Below are 15,894 nucleotides of genomic sequence, written 5' to 3' on the forward strand. Positions count from 1 at the left end.
AGGCAGAGGAAGAAGAAGGCTCCCTGCGGGGAGCCCCATGCAGGGAGCCCCAGGCAGGACTCGATCCCAGGACCCTGGGGTGATAACCTGAGCCAAAGGCAGATGCTCAACCACTGAGCTATCCAGATGCCCTTAGTAGTAGTTTTCTGTAGTAGGTTTTTTTTGTTTTGTTTTGTTTTTGTTTTTGTATTTTGGGGAGTTTTCAATACAAAGGATTGTGTCCTCTATGAATGGTGATAGTTTTACTTTCTCTCTTTGAATTTCTTTTTTCTTGTCTAATTTCTCTGGCTAGAACTTTTAATACAATGTTGAATAGCAGGGTATTCTTATTTTGTTCATGACTTTAGGGAGAAAACTTTTGGTCTTTTGCCAACAAATATATTAGCCATGCGTATTTTCATTAATGCCCTTTATCGTGTTGAGGAAGTTCCCTTCGTTTCCTAGTTTTCTGAGTTTTGTTTTTTTTTTTTATCCAGGTAAAGTTTTGTATATCATAATGTCTTGAGTAGAGAATAAGTATGACATATAACAACTCTTTGCTTAGTGTCTGGGTCTCTTGTAGTAGGGAAATTTCTGCATCATTGTTTCTCTAGCAGGACCAAAGTTAGTCTGACTCAAAGGAAGGGATCATTGATTTTGTCAAGTATATGGTATAAAATTTTTGCTGCTAGTCTGAACAGTTCTGCTTTCTTAGGTTATAATTTATGCCACTTCTGCCTATGGATCCAGACTACACATTTGTGTTGGCCCTTGAGCCGGGACTAAGTCTCTTCACATACCAAAAATACTTTAGTCTCTAATCTCCGCTCTTCCCACTAGGTTGATATTATCTGCAGAACTCCATTTCCTATGTTGATGACTTCTTCCCTCTATCCCCAGTCTGTGGCCCTCGATCAGTGTCTCCTGACCTACCAAGCCTTAAGTCAGCCTTTCAGCATCTCTTATCAAGCCTCCCATCCTCCTACCCCAGCTTCTTGGGCGTTCTTGGTGACTTGGTTGTTATGGCCACTTCTGACTTTGAGAGCCTATCTCCATACAGAGTTCTAGATGTCATTCATACATCACCACTTCCTACTCTCTCTTCTGGCCTGATACACGGGTAATCCCCAGCTCTCTTTGATTTCCACAAAAAAACCAATCTCATAAGGCATGTGTGTGGAGCAAACTACACTGAAGCTTTAGGGAAATGGTTTAGGTTTATAACCCAGTAATATAACAAAGTAGAATATCAGATTTCACTATTCTTAAAAAATCTGCTTAGCCATTTGTGCTGATTGGAGGTCTAGTTTCCTATCATGTTGCATATCCCCCTCTTACTTTCACTCCACTGCTCACTTTATTATGCAGAGCAGTTCAGTTCTTTTTAGTCTATTCTAAACTAGATTCTGGTGTCCCATTGCATATCAACATACTCATTCTTGTGCTGAGTCTCAACCTTCCTTCTTCCCTCCACCAAAAATGAAAAGAATAGCATAGAGATGTTTTGCTTTCCTCATATGAATCAGGCCACCTCTTTTAGAAAATGGAAAAGACTACAGTCAGTTTGGGCTTTAAATAACAGAGTTTCTCTCTCTCTCTCTCTCTCTGTCTCTCTCTCTCTCTCACACACACACACACACATACACAGATGCCTATAAATAATACACTTGAAATACTTAAATACTTTTTATGTATGTCAAGAGACAGGATATCATATATAGTACCCTGATTCCATGATTCCCAAACTGTGTGCAAAGGATCCCAGAGTGTTATAGTGAACTCACAGGGAGTGCTATAGGATACTTTATATTTTTGAAGGAAAATACAGACACTGTGCAAACAACCAACTCTAGATGGTCCGTAGCTTCAACATTAGATTGTTCTATTCCATTTGGTGATCTCAAATCTTTGCAAAGCTGAGTTTCCTGTTATTGCTTTGATAAAATGCAAGTACCATAGTAAAATCAATATGGAACAGAAAATAAGAAAAGTGAGAACCCCATTACTATTTAACATAGTAATAGTAATAGGAAGTCATGGCCTCAGCAGTCAGGCAACAAAAAGAAATAAAAGGCATCCAAATTGTCAAGGAATAGTCAGACTTACATTATTGGCAGATGACATGATACTGTATGTAGAAAACCCCAGACTCTACCAAAAAATTGCTAGAACTCATACATGAATTGAGCAAAGTTTCAGGATATAAAATCAATGTGCAGAAATCTGTTGCATTTCTATATACCAGTAATGAAGCATCAGAAAAAGAAATCAAGGAATTGATCCCATTTGCAATTGTACCAAAAGCCGTAGGATACATAGGAATAAATCTAATTAAGAAGTAAAAGATATATACTCCAAAAACTTTAGAACACTTATGAAAGAAATTTAGGACACAAAAAAATGGAAAAAACATTCCAGGCTCTTGGGTTGAAAGAACAGACATTGTTAAAATGTCTATACTACCCAGAGCAATATACACATTTAGTGCAATTCCCATCAAAATACCATCAGCATTTTTCAGAGTTAGAATAAACAATCTTAAAATTTGTATGGAGCCAAAAAAGACCCTGAATAGCCAAAGCAAATCTGAAAAAGGAAAACAAAACTGGAGGCATCTTGATTCTGGACTTCAAGCTATATTACAAAGCTGTAGTCATCAAGGCAGTATGATACTGGCACAAAAACAGACACATAGATCAGTGGAACAGAATAGAGAACCCAGAAATGGACCCTCAACTCCATGAACAACTAATCTTCAACAAAACAGGAAAGAATATCCAATGGAAAAAAAGTCTCTTCAACAAATGGTGTTGGGAAAACTCGATAGCAATATGCAGAAGAATGAAACTGGACCATTTTTCTTATACCATACACAAACATAAATTCAAAATGGAAGAAGTACTTTAAAGTGAGATAGGAAATTATCAAAATCCTAGAGGAAAACACAGACAGCAACCTCTTTGATCTCGACCATTGCAACTTCTTACTAGACACATTACCACAGGCAAGGAAAACAAAAGCAAAAATGGAGTATTGGGACTTAAGATAAAAATCTTCTGCAGAGCAAAGGAAATAGTCAACAAAAATGGGAGCCTACAGAATGGGAGAAGATATTTGCAAACAACGTATCTGATAAAGGGTTAGTATCCAGAATCTACAAAGAACTTCTCAAACTCAATACCCAAAAAATAAATAACCCAGTTAAGAAATGAGCAGAAGACATGAATAGATATTTTTCCAAAAAAGACATTCAGATGGCTAACATCACTCATCATCAGGGAAATACAAGCCAAAACTCCTATGAGCTAATATCTCATACCTGTTCAAATGGCTAAAATTAACAACACAAGAAACAACAGGTGTTAGAAAGGATGTGGGGAAGGGGAACCCTCTTTCACTGTTGGTAGGAATGCAAGCTGGTGTAGCCTCTCTGGAAAACAGTATGGAGGTTCCTCAAAATGTTAAAAACAGAACATACCCTATGATCCAGCAATTGCACTACTAGATATTTACCCAAAGGATACAAAAATACAGATTCAAAGGGATACATGAACCCCAATGTTTATAGCAGCATTATTAACAATAGCCAAGCTAATGTCCATCAACTGATGAATGGATAAAGATGTGATATATATATATATATATATATATATATATATATATATATATATAAAACTTGGCCATTAAAAAGAATGAAATCTTGCCATTTGCAATGACATGGATGGAGCTAGAGTGTATTATGCTAAGTGAAATAAGTCAGTCAGAGAAAGACAAATACCATATGATTTCACTTATATGTGTAATTTAAGAAAGAAAACAGATGAACATATGGGAGTGGGGAAAAGAAAAAAAGGAAAGGGAAACAAGCCATAAGAGACTCTTAATGATAGAGAAAAAACCGAGGTCAATGGAGGGAGGGGATGGGGGATGGGCTTGATGAGTGATGGGTATTTAGGGAGGGCACTTGTTATGATGAGCACTGGAGGTTGTAGATAAGTGATGCATCACTGAATTCTACTCCAGAAACCAATATTGCTCTGTATGTTAACTACTTAGAATTTAAATTTTAAAAATAAAAATAATTTAAAAAGAGAGGTGAGAACCAATCTGCTTCCAAGGATTGAGGAGTTTTGCAGGAGCCAACAGGTGCACACACCCCGTTAGTAGTAATTGTGATTATTTAAGAACAAAATAAAAATATTTTTTCTTTCAATTTATGTGTGCTATTTTGCAAAGAGTACTGAGTTGTTAAGACATAAATATTTTTTAAGTTCTTTGAACCTTTACTGTTTAATAAATCAAACTATTAAGTATTTCCTTTGGCCTAGGGGCTCTGTGAAAAAAATACCAAGAAAGGTAGGGAATTCTGTCCTAATTCTTTATATATATTACATATATATAAATATATATCACTTCATATATATATTATTATATATTATATATATTATTTCATATATATATAACTTTGAAAACTGGTATTTAATATTATGAAAAAGTATCTAGAGTAAATAATACAAGCATCCAGAGAAGTTATTACTATAAAGAGCACTAATTACTGAGAACATGATTGTAATTAATACTACCTTCTTTTTAATACTTGAAAAACGTTGAAAGGTATAATATAACTTTAAATCTGGAAAGTCTCGGGAGAAAGTCAAACACTGACTAATACAACTGGTTTGTTTGTTTTTAAGATATTCTGGTTAAATATTTCTCATTAACCTGAGTGTTAATGAAAAATCCTATTTCAACTCTTTCTGAAAACTTAGAAACATGTTGGCCATCTTCTTTCTTGGTGGGCACAACTTGCTAAATATAATTAAATCTTCTTTTGGTGAATAAGTAATAGGAGGTTAAATCACTTGTCCAGGAGTTACAAACATAGCGATTGCTAAAACTGGCATCTGAAAACTAGACATTCATGCTCCAAGCACTTGAGTGATTAATAGGGTTCGGTAAGTTTAAGAAATATCGCATGTTATGTTTCACCTGAGTGACTCAATGTCCACGGACATATTAAAGACTGAGAAATTGTGCAAGAAAGAAGTTTTTAAATTTACTTTAACTCTGCATTTCCAAATTCATTTTTCCCCTATTAGTTGTGCTTTACTGTTTAAGGAGCTCAGGAGTCGGACTATCAGCTTCCGATTCTAGCTCAACTGCTTAGCAAGATCACATCACTTCTGAAATCTTCATTTTCCTCATCCATAAAATGGAAAATGCTTATGAGCATTGGATGAGAAAATGCATGTAAAGCACCCACTGAGTGATTAACAAATTTAGCTAAAATTGTTTTTGTTAGCATTCCTCAAATTTAGTGTTTGTACAACATAATTGAAAATGCCGTGGTAAATGTTCAGACAAAAGCATAAAAATGCATACACAAGTAATTGCCGCAGGTCTGTCACATGCCACTGAGAACACAAAATTTATTGTAAGGCTCTCAGGTAGCACATGTTTGTGGGAAAGATTATTTGGAATCCTGGCAAAGTCTGGAGTTTTCATTCAGGGATGAAGGACCAGACAGTGTTGTGGTCATTGCTGGGATTTGCTGATGTCTCTCTAGATGTCTGTAGGCACACAGATGGTCCATGGAAGGATAAAGGAAAAGCTGGTGCTCAAAGAGAGATAAAGAAAAGACAGAGAGAAAAGGGAGCACTGACTAGTGCTGCTCCTCTTACCACAGTGAGTGAAAAAAAAAATACCTTTCCATTAATTTCACCCCTTTCCTCAACTCACAAAGAGGAAAGATACTTTTTGTAGTGGTTACTGTTCCCAAAGAAAAATAAATCCTGTTCTCTTTCTTTGAAACAGAAAGTGGAGAATTATGTAGAGAAAATACCAGTTGGTTTTCTTTTAAAGTCTATGGTTAGGTGAAATTTTAAAAGAAGATAATGCAGAGTAAATGCAGCAGACTTCATTTAGGTTGGTGAATTAGAAAATCCCTAAGGAGATATCAGACAACTACTATTGCCATTTTCTACTTGTTTGTATAGGTATTACTTTTCTTTTTCCTTCATTTTTTTTAGAAAGAACTTGAGATGAATGATAGGAGAGGAACAGAGGGAGAGGGAGAAAGAGAATCTCAAGCAGGCTCCACACTGAATGCAGAGCCCGACACAGGCCTCCATCTTAGGACCCTAAGATCATGACCTGAGCCAAAATCAAGAGTCAGATGTGTAACCTACTGAGCCACCCAAGCACCCGTGTATAGCTGTGGCTTTTCTATACAGCCAGGTATATTATATATTATTGAAGAACTTTACCTAAACATCAGTAACAACTTCATCACATTTATAAAGATGGAAAAATAGAAGATGTTATTAATATTAATGTATGGTTGAGAAACAAATAGTTACACTTGACGGTAATACTGAATAAATTTTTTTTTGTCAAAAAAAGTAATGAAGTATTATGTTTTCTACAGCATACCTTGGCCACATGCTATCCTTTTTTTTTAATTTTTATAAATTTATTTTTTATTGGTGTTCAATTTGCCAATATATAGAATAACACCCAGTGCTCATCCCATCAAGTGCCCACCTCAGTGCCCATCACCCAGTCACCCCCACTCCCCGCCCACCTCCCCTTCCAGCCACATGCTATTCTATGATTAAGCTGTCTCTTCCATGCATTAGTCACACAGTTTATACCTGGATAGTTTTGTATGGCTCATCAAGAAATCTTTATGCGACACAGCATTACATAAGTAGGCCACCTGATATATTATTCCTTGTTATAAAAATGTTTATCTTTCCTGAATGCAATGATGAGCATTTGATTCATTTGTTCATGTCTCTCTGAGGATGATTTATCAATGTCAATGATACTTAGAGATCTGAGAGCAATTAATGTTGCTTCAAGTAAAGTTAATATGGCAGCGCCACTGGAGGCATCCAAGGAAAACATTGTTTCTTGTCTATTTAAGGTCACTTATTTTGTGACTAAAACTCTAACAGGTCAACCTCAAGAGTTTATTGTACTTTTGTGGACAAACTGGAAAAGGAATATGTAGCACCCACAAAAATCTATTTCCCCAGTTACATGTTACATTTATGCAAAATTAGCTAGAAGAGCCCAGAGGAGCCATGTAAGCCTGACCTCCTACTTATCCTTTCCTCTCGAAGCATGAAATAGAAGTTCAGTGTTTTATTTTGACACTACAGAACTTTAAAAGTACTATTTGTTGTGCAAATTAAAATGTGTGATTTGAACTATGACATGCTTCTAAATTCATCGGAATCATCAGATATTACGCCACCCTCTGATAATTCTCCCCTTTGATCAGATGAATCTCAAAACTGCTCTTCTAAAGTAGCTGCAGAAAAAAAGCAGCTCTTTCAGCAGGCTCTGGCTGCCTGCCCCACTGATGTGAGAGAGCGGATAAGCAGCCAGTGGGTAAAGAAGCTTCTCCTTGTAGGGCTGGGAGTATTAAACGGTTCTAGTGCCAAGTACAACCTCACCTAATCAGAAATTGGAATTTGGGGACACCTGGGTGGCTCAGTGGTTGAGTGTCTGCCTTCGGCCCAGGGCTTGATCCCGGAGTGTCGGGATCAAGTCCCAAGTTGGGCTCCCCGCTTGGAGCCTGCTTCTCCCTCTGCCTGTGTCTCTGCCTCTCTCTGTGTGTCTCTCATGAATAAATAAATAAAATCTTAAAAAAAAAAAAAAAAAGGGAAATTGGAATTTGATGAGATTACAAGGTGAGAAGACATGGCTCATGTTGATTTTTTTTTCCTGGGAAGTTGGTGTCACATGACTTTCATGGAAGAATAGTGATACCTATTCAATTTTTATTAAGGAAAAAAAATGCACTTATTGAATTCTTCTGACCAGTAGGAGATGTTTTAGTGTTTACTTTGCTAAGGCTGAAGAGATGTGAGCAATTGCTTTCACTTTCCCAAAAGATTAGTTCACGTTATTTCTTTTTCTTCTGGCCTTTCCTACTTCCTTCCTTTGTTCCTTCTTTCCTTCCTTCCTCTTTTTTTCTGCTATGTGTTTCAAATTGCTTGTGCTTTAAAAATTGTCAAGGTATTAAGGAAAGTTGGCTCCATGCAGAAATAAAAATATATCTTTCTTAATGTCCAAAGAAATTGCGTTTATCTGTAGGCAAATACATAGAAGTCAGGTTTCTTTGACACTTAAAAAAAAATAAAGGGATAAAACATTCAAATAGCATAAAGGGCTCCTGTGGCACTGCGTTATTACAGCATATTAATACAGAAGTCTTCAGAGTCTTAATTTCCTTGAGCAGCCCCTGTGAAAATTCATGCCAGAGAATGGGAAAGAAGGTTGGCAGCCAGAGAACTAGATGCCAAATGGCTCCTCACTGGCAGTGGCATCTGGATGGGAGGTTGGCCTGCCTCCGGGACTCTTGGCCAACAGCACTGTTGTCTATACAGACGGCTGTGTATCTGTTCAAGAGTCCAACAACTGTGTGTGTGTATTTTGGTAAGCTATTATTTCTAGGCCAAAGATTTCTGTGGCATTTTTGCATCTGTTGGCACCAATTCTATATTCAGTGCCTCCCCTCATTCCTACCCGCTGCTACATTTCAGTTTTCTGATCAAAATCATTGCACATAAGTGGAAATGCATTAGGAGGAGAAAAATGTGTTTCTGAAGATTTTTTTTTAAATCCCACAAAGCATATATAGGTATGGCATTGACATTACTCTGGATGGCTTGTCTTCCTTTCTACAGCCATGGAAAATGGAAAACAACCTATCTCAATGTAAAAATTCCCTTGATCCTTAGAGAATTTGGATAGAACCTAATTACAGAATGATCAGAAATTACTTTAATCATCAGAAATACAATGGACCTTTAAGAAATTTAAAGTTAAGTTACTCTTTCAGTGTTTCCAGAGAAACAAAATTTTGTAATTTTATAAAACTGTAGTTACTGCAATATGATACCAACAATATGATTATCACACATCCAGTCAACTAGCTTGTGAAAGCCCTGCTTTATTGTGCAAGGCTATAAGCTTTTAAGGTTCAGTTGCCCCAAAGTAATTTGCTTTGAGGGCACTCCCATGTTAATGTAATTCAACCAACACCCATCACATGGACCATTTATTCAAAATCTAGGGAATACAAAGTCAAATAAGATCTGTCCCCCAAATTTTATAACTTTTCCCCTTTTGATGAAGAAAATTGAGAACAGACTTTTTTTTAAATATTTTATTTATTCACAAGAGATACAGAGAGAGAGAGGCAGAGACAGAGGAAGAAGTAGGCTCCATGCAAGGAGCCCAATGTGGGACTCAATTCCAGAACTCCAGGATCACGCCCTGAGCCTAAGGCAGGCGCTCAACCGCTGAGCCACCCAGGTGTCCCAAGAACAGACTTTTATTTTTTTTTTTTTTTTTTTTTTGTTCATTTTTTATTTTTTTTTTTATTTTTTATTTTTTTTTTTATTTTTTATTTATTTATTTATTTTTAATTGGTGTTCAATTTACTAACATACAGAATAACACCCAGTGCCCGTCACCCATTCACTCCCACCCCCCGCCCTCCTCCCCTTCTACCACCCCTAGTTCGTTTCCCAGAGTTAGCAGTCTTTATGTTCTGTCTCCCTTTCTGATATTTCCCACACATTTCTTCTCCCTTCCCTTATTTTCCCTTTCACTATTATTTATATTCCCCAAATGAATGAGAACATATAATGTTTGTCCTTCTCCGACTGACTTACTTCACTCAGCATAATACCCTCCAGTTCCATCCACGTTGAAGCAAATGGTGGGTATTTGTCATTTCTAATAGCTGAGTAATATTCCATTGTATACATAAACCACATCTTCTTTATCCATTCATCTTTCGTTGGACACCGAGGCTCCTTCCACAGTTTGGCTATCGTGGCCATTGCTGCTAGAAACATCGGGGTGCAGGTGTCCCAGCGTTTCATTGCATTTGTATCTTTGGGGTAAATCCCCAACAGTGCAATTGCTGGGTCGTAGGGCAGGTATACTTTTAACTGTTTGAGGAACCTCCACACAGTTTTCCACAGTGGCTGCACCAGTTCACATTCCCACCAACAGTGTAAGAGGGTTCCCTTTTCTCCACATCCTCTCCAACATTTGTTGTTTCCTGCCTTGTTAATTTTTCCCATTCTCACTGGTGTGAGGTGGTATCTCATTGTGGTTTTGATTTGTATTTCCCTGATGGCAAGTGATGCAGAGCATTTTCTCATGTGCATGTTGGCCATGTCTATGTCTTCTTCTGTGAGATTTCTGTTCATGTCTTTTGCCCATTTCATGATTGGATTGTTTGTTTCTTTGCTGTTGAGTTTAAGAAGTTCTTTATAGATCTTGGAAACTAGCCCTTTATCTGATATGTCATTTGCAAATATCTTCTCCCATTCTGTAGGTTGTCTTTGAGTTTTGTTGACTGTATCCTTTGCTGTGCAAAAGCTTCTTATCTTGATGAAGTCCCAATAGTTCATTTTTGCTTTTGTTTCTTTTGCCTTCGTGGATGTATCTTGCAAGAAGTTACTATGGCCGAGTTCAAAAAGGGTGTTGCCTGTGTTCTTCTCTAGGATTTTGATGGAATCTTGTCTCACATTTAGATCTTTCATCCATTTTGAGTTTATCTTTGTGTATGGTGAAAGAGAGTGGTCTAGTTTCATTCTTCTGCATGTGGATGTCCAATTTTCCCAGCACCATTTATTGAAGAGACTGTCTTTCTTCCAATGGATAGTCTTTCCTCCTTTATCGAATATTAGTTGCCCATAAAGTTCAGGGTCCACTTCTGGATTCTCTATTCTGTTCCACTGATCTATGTGTCTGTTTTTGTGCCAGTACCACACTGTCTTGATGACCACAGCTTTGTAGTACAACCTGAAATCTGGCATTGTGATGCCCCCAGATATGGTTTTCTTTTTTAAAATTCCCCTGGCTATTCGGGGTCTTTTCTGATTCCACACAAATCTTAAAATAATTTGTTCTAACTCTCTGAAGAAAGTCCATGGTATTTTGATAGGGATTGCATTAAACGTGTATATTGCCCTGGGTAACATTGACATTTTCACAATATTAATTCTGCCAATCCATGAGCATGGAATATTTTTCCATCTCTTTGTGTCTTCCTCAATTTCTTTCAGAAGTGTTCTATAGTTTTGAGGGTATAGATCCTTTACATCTTTGGTGAGGTTTATTCCTAGGTATCTTATGCTTTTGGGTGCAATTGTAAATGGGATTGACTCCTTAATTTCTCTTTCTTCAGTCTCATTGTTAGTGTATAGAAATGCCACTGACTTCTGGGCATTGATTTTGTATCCTGCCACGCTACCGAATTGCTGTATGAGTTCTAGCAATCTTGGGGTGGAGACTTTTGGGTTTTCTATGTAGAGTATCATGTCATCGGCGAAGAGGGAGAGTTTGACTTCTTCTTTGCCAATTTGAATGCCTTTAATGTCTTTTTGTTGTCTGATTGCTGAGGCTAGGACTTCCAGTACTAAGGAACAGACTTTTAAACAAGTTACAGAAACACTGGGAAAAGGAGAAAAAAGCTAAATGGAGGTCCAGATTACAATATGCCAAGAATGGGGCAATAAAGAAGTGAACCCTATATATGCATATTTTACAGAAACATTCCAGTTGGGCTGTTTTAAAGCTGGAAGGGTTTGTGGAAATCCTGTAATCTAAATCATCTGCCTTTGGCTTAGGTCATGATCCCAGGGTCCTGGTATCAAGTCCAGCACCAGGCTCCCTGCTCAGCAGGGAGTCTGCTTCTCCCTCTCCTTCTGCCTCTCCCTTCTGTTCCTGCACACTGGCTCTCTCGAGCACTCTCTCTCTCTTGTTCTCACTCTCTCTCAAAATAAATAAATAAAATCCTTAATAAAATAAAAATCCTTTTATTTTTGATGAGGAAACTGATGGCTAGAGAGAGAAGTAATTTGATCAAGGTCACACAATAATTAGTATGAGGAGACAGATCTTGTTGCCACTCCTAGTAATTTTACACTTATGACATATTTAAAATTAAGTTTGCAGGGAAATCCTTGAAAATGGTATGGCATAATTTTGTAAGATAATAATAAACAGTGAACCAAGATTAGGGAATTGTTGTGTGATGAAAATGAGAGGTGGAATGAAGTTACTGCCATTACTGGCAGTTCTCTTTGGCTAGAGTGGCTAGGGCAGGACTCCCAGAGAGATCACTCAGAATCCGACCGTAGACATAGAAGTTGTACAAAGGGTATCTGCTACAACTTTTCTCTCTGTCTATGGACTGTCACATCTCTGTGGAGAAAGCTGGTATGCACAAAAGCTTATAGGTGATTACAATGTTACCTCCATCCTCTAAGTGATCTTAGTGTCATAAAAAATGACCCCCACTCAGATCCACCACTTAAATGTTACCATCACTAATTTGTGACACTCTGGAAGAGATTGAGGGCTCTGTAGTCTGAAGTAGGGTGTTACAAGTGTATAAATAGTCATATTAAATTGAAGTTATCATATAAAATATGGTGTTGTCTACATTGGGCCCTCTCCAACTTGGTATTGAGCAAAATAATATTGTTTTCTGCGTTAAACTAGGTAATTAACATGTGATTGGTTAGAAGCAGGTTGAATTTGCTAATCAACACACAAAATCAAAGAGGCTGAACTACAAGAAGCACTTCTCTGTAACCTAAAAGAATGAGCAGATCTAAAGGGAAAAAAAAATGTGTCCATTAGAAAGGAGGTCAGTCAACTACAAAAACAGAAAACAAACAAATAATCAAAGAGGTGTATATAGGCAGTGTTCATCCCGTAACCATACTAGACAAGGGTGCCCTGGTCGAAAGACCCACTGTTAATCATACTTCTTTTTTATTTTCTGGCATTTTGACATCTGAGGACTTGCTAATTCTTCTCATGGCTAGCTAATCCCTAGAGAGCAAAACAACTCAAGAAAACTACACTTCCTTATGCAAACCAAACCTAATCAAACTCCAAACCCCTAACTCCCTCCTTTGAGCTTTTACACTCTGGGCCACTGTCCACCCGCCCTGATCACTCCAGGGTTAGGTAGCAGACATGAGAGATAGCGCCTAAACCCCAGAGCCTGCTGAAATTATGAAAACAAATGAATCCTAAATCTGCTTATCCTTCCTCTTCCATTTCTTCCCTGGACAACCACAGTAAAGGCTCTTGCCCATGTTTTCCCCTTACTCCCTCTGCCTCCTGACCAACCCTGATGCCTCCCTCTACAGCCCCCCTCCCCTGCATAGCATGCTGTGCCTCCTATTTCTAGGGATCTGTGAATATAAAAATTCCTTCCTTCATAACAGTCACTTCCATGTCTGTGTGTCTTACCATACCCGATTAAAACAAATCCCAGGTACATTTTAAAACCACTATGCTGGTGCCGGTAGCAGTGAGCTAGCAAATCTCTATTAGCCTCTATTTGAACAATCTAAACACATAGCTATCTCCTGCTGTTTCCTGTCCCTTCTTATCCTTCTGCTCTAGTTCGGCATCTCAGGTAGCACGTCTATAGGGACAGAAGATCCTGGATTGGTCCTTATTATATTTCTCGTTAACAATTTAATAAATTAGATGTCTAGGTTTCTACATCAATCTTGTGAATCCATTCCTGAAAGATCTGCTCTTGATCAGTTGACATCAGTCTTGTGAGCCTATATATTGAAGGTCATGGCCTACAGCCTTCCTTCTCAAACTATGTTCCTCAAACCAACAGTATCAGCATTACCAGGTAGCCTATTATAAATGCTGAATCAAATTCAGTATTATAGACCTACTGTATCACATCTGTATTTTAATAAGATCCCACATTTGTATGCAAATTAAATGTTGAGAAACACTACTCTAGAGCAGGGACAAGCATACTTTTTCTGGAAGGGACAAATAGCAAATATTTTTTTAGTTTTGCAAAATGTACAGTCTTTGTCGCAAGTACTAAACTCTGCCATTTTCATAAGAAAGTATGAAAACAAGACTGCGTTCCAAAAAAATTTTATGTATGGACACTGATATTTGAAAATTTTCATGTCACAAAAATTTTTTAAATGTTTTTCAATCACTTTAAAATGTGAAAACCATTCCTAGCTTGCAAGGGCTCACAAAAATAGGTGGCAGGCCAGATTTTCCCACTGGCCATAGTATTCCTACCCTTGTTCTGGACTATGGTAGTTCTTCATAGTGAGGCATTCCGTGTTCACCTACCCCCAAATTCCCTGTGCCAAGTGAAACTTTTCATCCTTAAATGTCCAGAGATGGATCACTTTTTTGTTTTGAGCAAGCTTGATTAAATACAATTCCATTTTTTAATAATTAAAATTTTAAACTAAGACTTTATAGAAATAGGAATTCTAGAACATATATGTAGAAGTTAGTAGAGAGTAATCTACCTCCCCAATGGAACTATTTCATAATCTGGAATATCAGTGTTTTATTCAACAGGAAACTTCCAATTTATTTTATGTGGTTGCCTGGGTCATCTGGCCATGAAGAGCAATGAGGAAGTGATGAACCAGTGAACCCCCCTACAACCATGCACTCATATGCAACAAGAATGATCAAAGTGCACATAACCAAATACAGGAAGAAGGAGGCATAGAGTGCCTATTACCTAATTTTTAAGCTATGTTTATATGTGCCAAATGTCAGGAATATTCTGGCCTTTGATTTTCTGTCACCATTTGTGCAGCAGGATATCTACTTGGAAACAGGCCACAATCACCAGTCAGCCACTGAAATGGTCTGGCCACCTTCAGTGGGGGTTTTTTTTTTTCCCAATGAGATAAGGCAATTGACCCTGCAATTATAATTAGTGATATGAAGTGAGTTGGTGAATTCAGGATATCATTGTTTGAATTATTAGATATTTTTCTCTCTGATTGGATTAACTATGAAAGAAAAGGTTTTCAATCATGATTCTTTAAGTAGTAACTTCAGATAACTCTAAAACTTCTACATGTGATGCACTTCAATTTCTGGACATCCATTTCACAATATTAGTTCTATGGTCTGAAAGAATTTTAACTTTGTACATTAAATCTTACTACATAAATTTTTAATTTTGTGTTTTTATCTCCAGTTCTAAATCCTGGATATATATCAGAATCACCTGGGAACTTTATAAACATGCCAATACCCACGGGCTTTCCAAGACCAATAAAATGAGAATCTGGTGGTGAGTCCTGATATCTTTATATATGTATATATATAAAAATTTTCCCAGAATATTCCAGTATGTGGTGGTGAAAGCAACTGCTTTGGTGATGACCAAATAAGGGTATTAAACATTGCTATTTTTTCTGAAAGTCCTATATGACACATTTTTAAATTTTAAAAGTGAATTAGGTACACTATTACAAGAAAAAAATCATTCTGGCTCTTCAATCAGACAGCCTCTGACTACTTCCAGAATGTTCTTAGGTAAGTATAGATACAACCAAAGCTGTAAGCTTCCTTTATTTTCAGTTCTTTTTTATCTAGATTGGCTTTAGATATTGATAACGTGATCTAATAAGTACATATTCCCTAATGTCCTAGAAACATGGCAGGCTTTTAAAAAGATTTTATTTAGTTATTTATTTAGTTATTTAGGTATTTAAGAGAGATAGAGCGAGAACAAGCAGGAAAGGGAGAGAAGCTGATTTCCTACTGAGCAGGAAGCCTGACTCCGGCCTTAATCCCTGGACCCAGAGACTACAGTCTGAGCCCAAGACAGATGCTTAACCAAGTGAGCCACCCAGGCACCCTGAAATATGGCAGTTTTATTACTTCTCAACAGAAGTAATTGCACCATACTGTCTTCTGTGTTCTTCTGTCATTTTCATTCTCTGTTAGATGATTAATACCAAAATAAATATATACTAAATTATCAAAATGCTCTTGCTTTGATGTTTTTATTTTTGTTGTTTGTGCTTGATTTTTTACTATTTCAATTCTACTAGAATATGA

At 37.2% G+C, this 15,894-nt stretch overlaps 2 protein-coding genes across 31 annotated transcripts in view; one reads left to right on the top strand and one right to left on the bottom strand.

The window, feature by feature from the left end:
* The window catches only part of LOC144302453 (uncharacterized), a 696,165-nt gene that overhangs the window by 507,743 nt on the left and 172,528 nt on the right, over positions 1-15,894 (top strand). For 29 of the 30 annotated variants that reach the window (XR_013369309.1, XR_013369306.1, XR_013369299.1 and 26 more), the window contains one exon: positions 15,026-15,121. The gene's annotated coding sequence lies outside the window, so the exon portion shown is untranslated. Of the gene's footprint in view, positions 1-6,069; positions 6,217-15,025; positions 15,122-15,894 lie in introns of those variants that run through there. The other variant, XR_013369314.1, reaches the window with a different exon arrangement.
* Positions 1-15,894, bottom strand: part of LOC144302455 (uncharacterized) — a 193,687-nt gene that overhangs the window by 56,294 nt on the left and 121,499 nt on the right. The window lies entirely within an intron of this gene.

Source organism: Canis aureus, chromosome 31 (genome assembly GCF_053574225.1).
Source record: "Canis aureus isolate CA01 chromosome 31, VMU_Caureus_v.1.0, whole genome shotgun sequence".
Classification (NCBI taxonomy): Eukaryota; Metazoa; Chordata; class Mammalia; order Carnivora; family Canidae; genus Canis; species Canis aureus.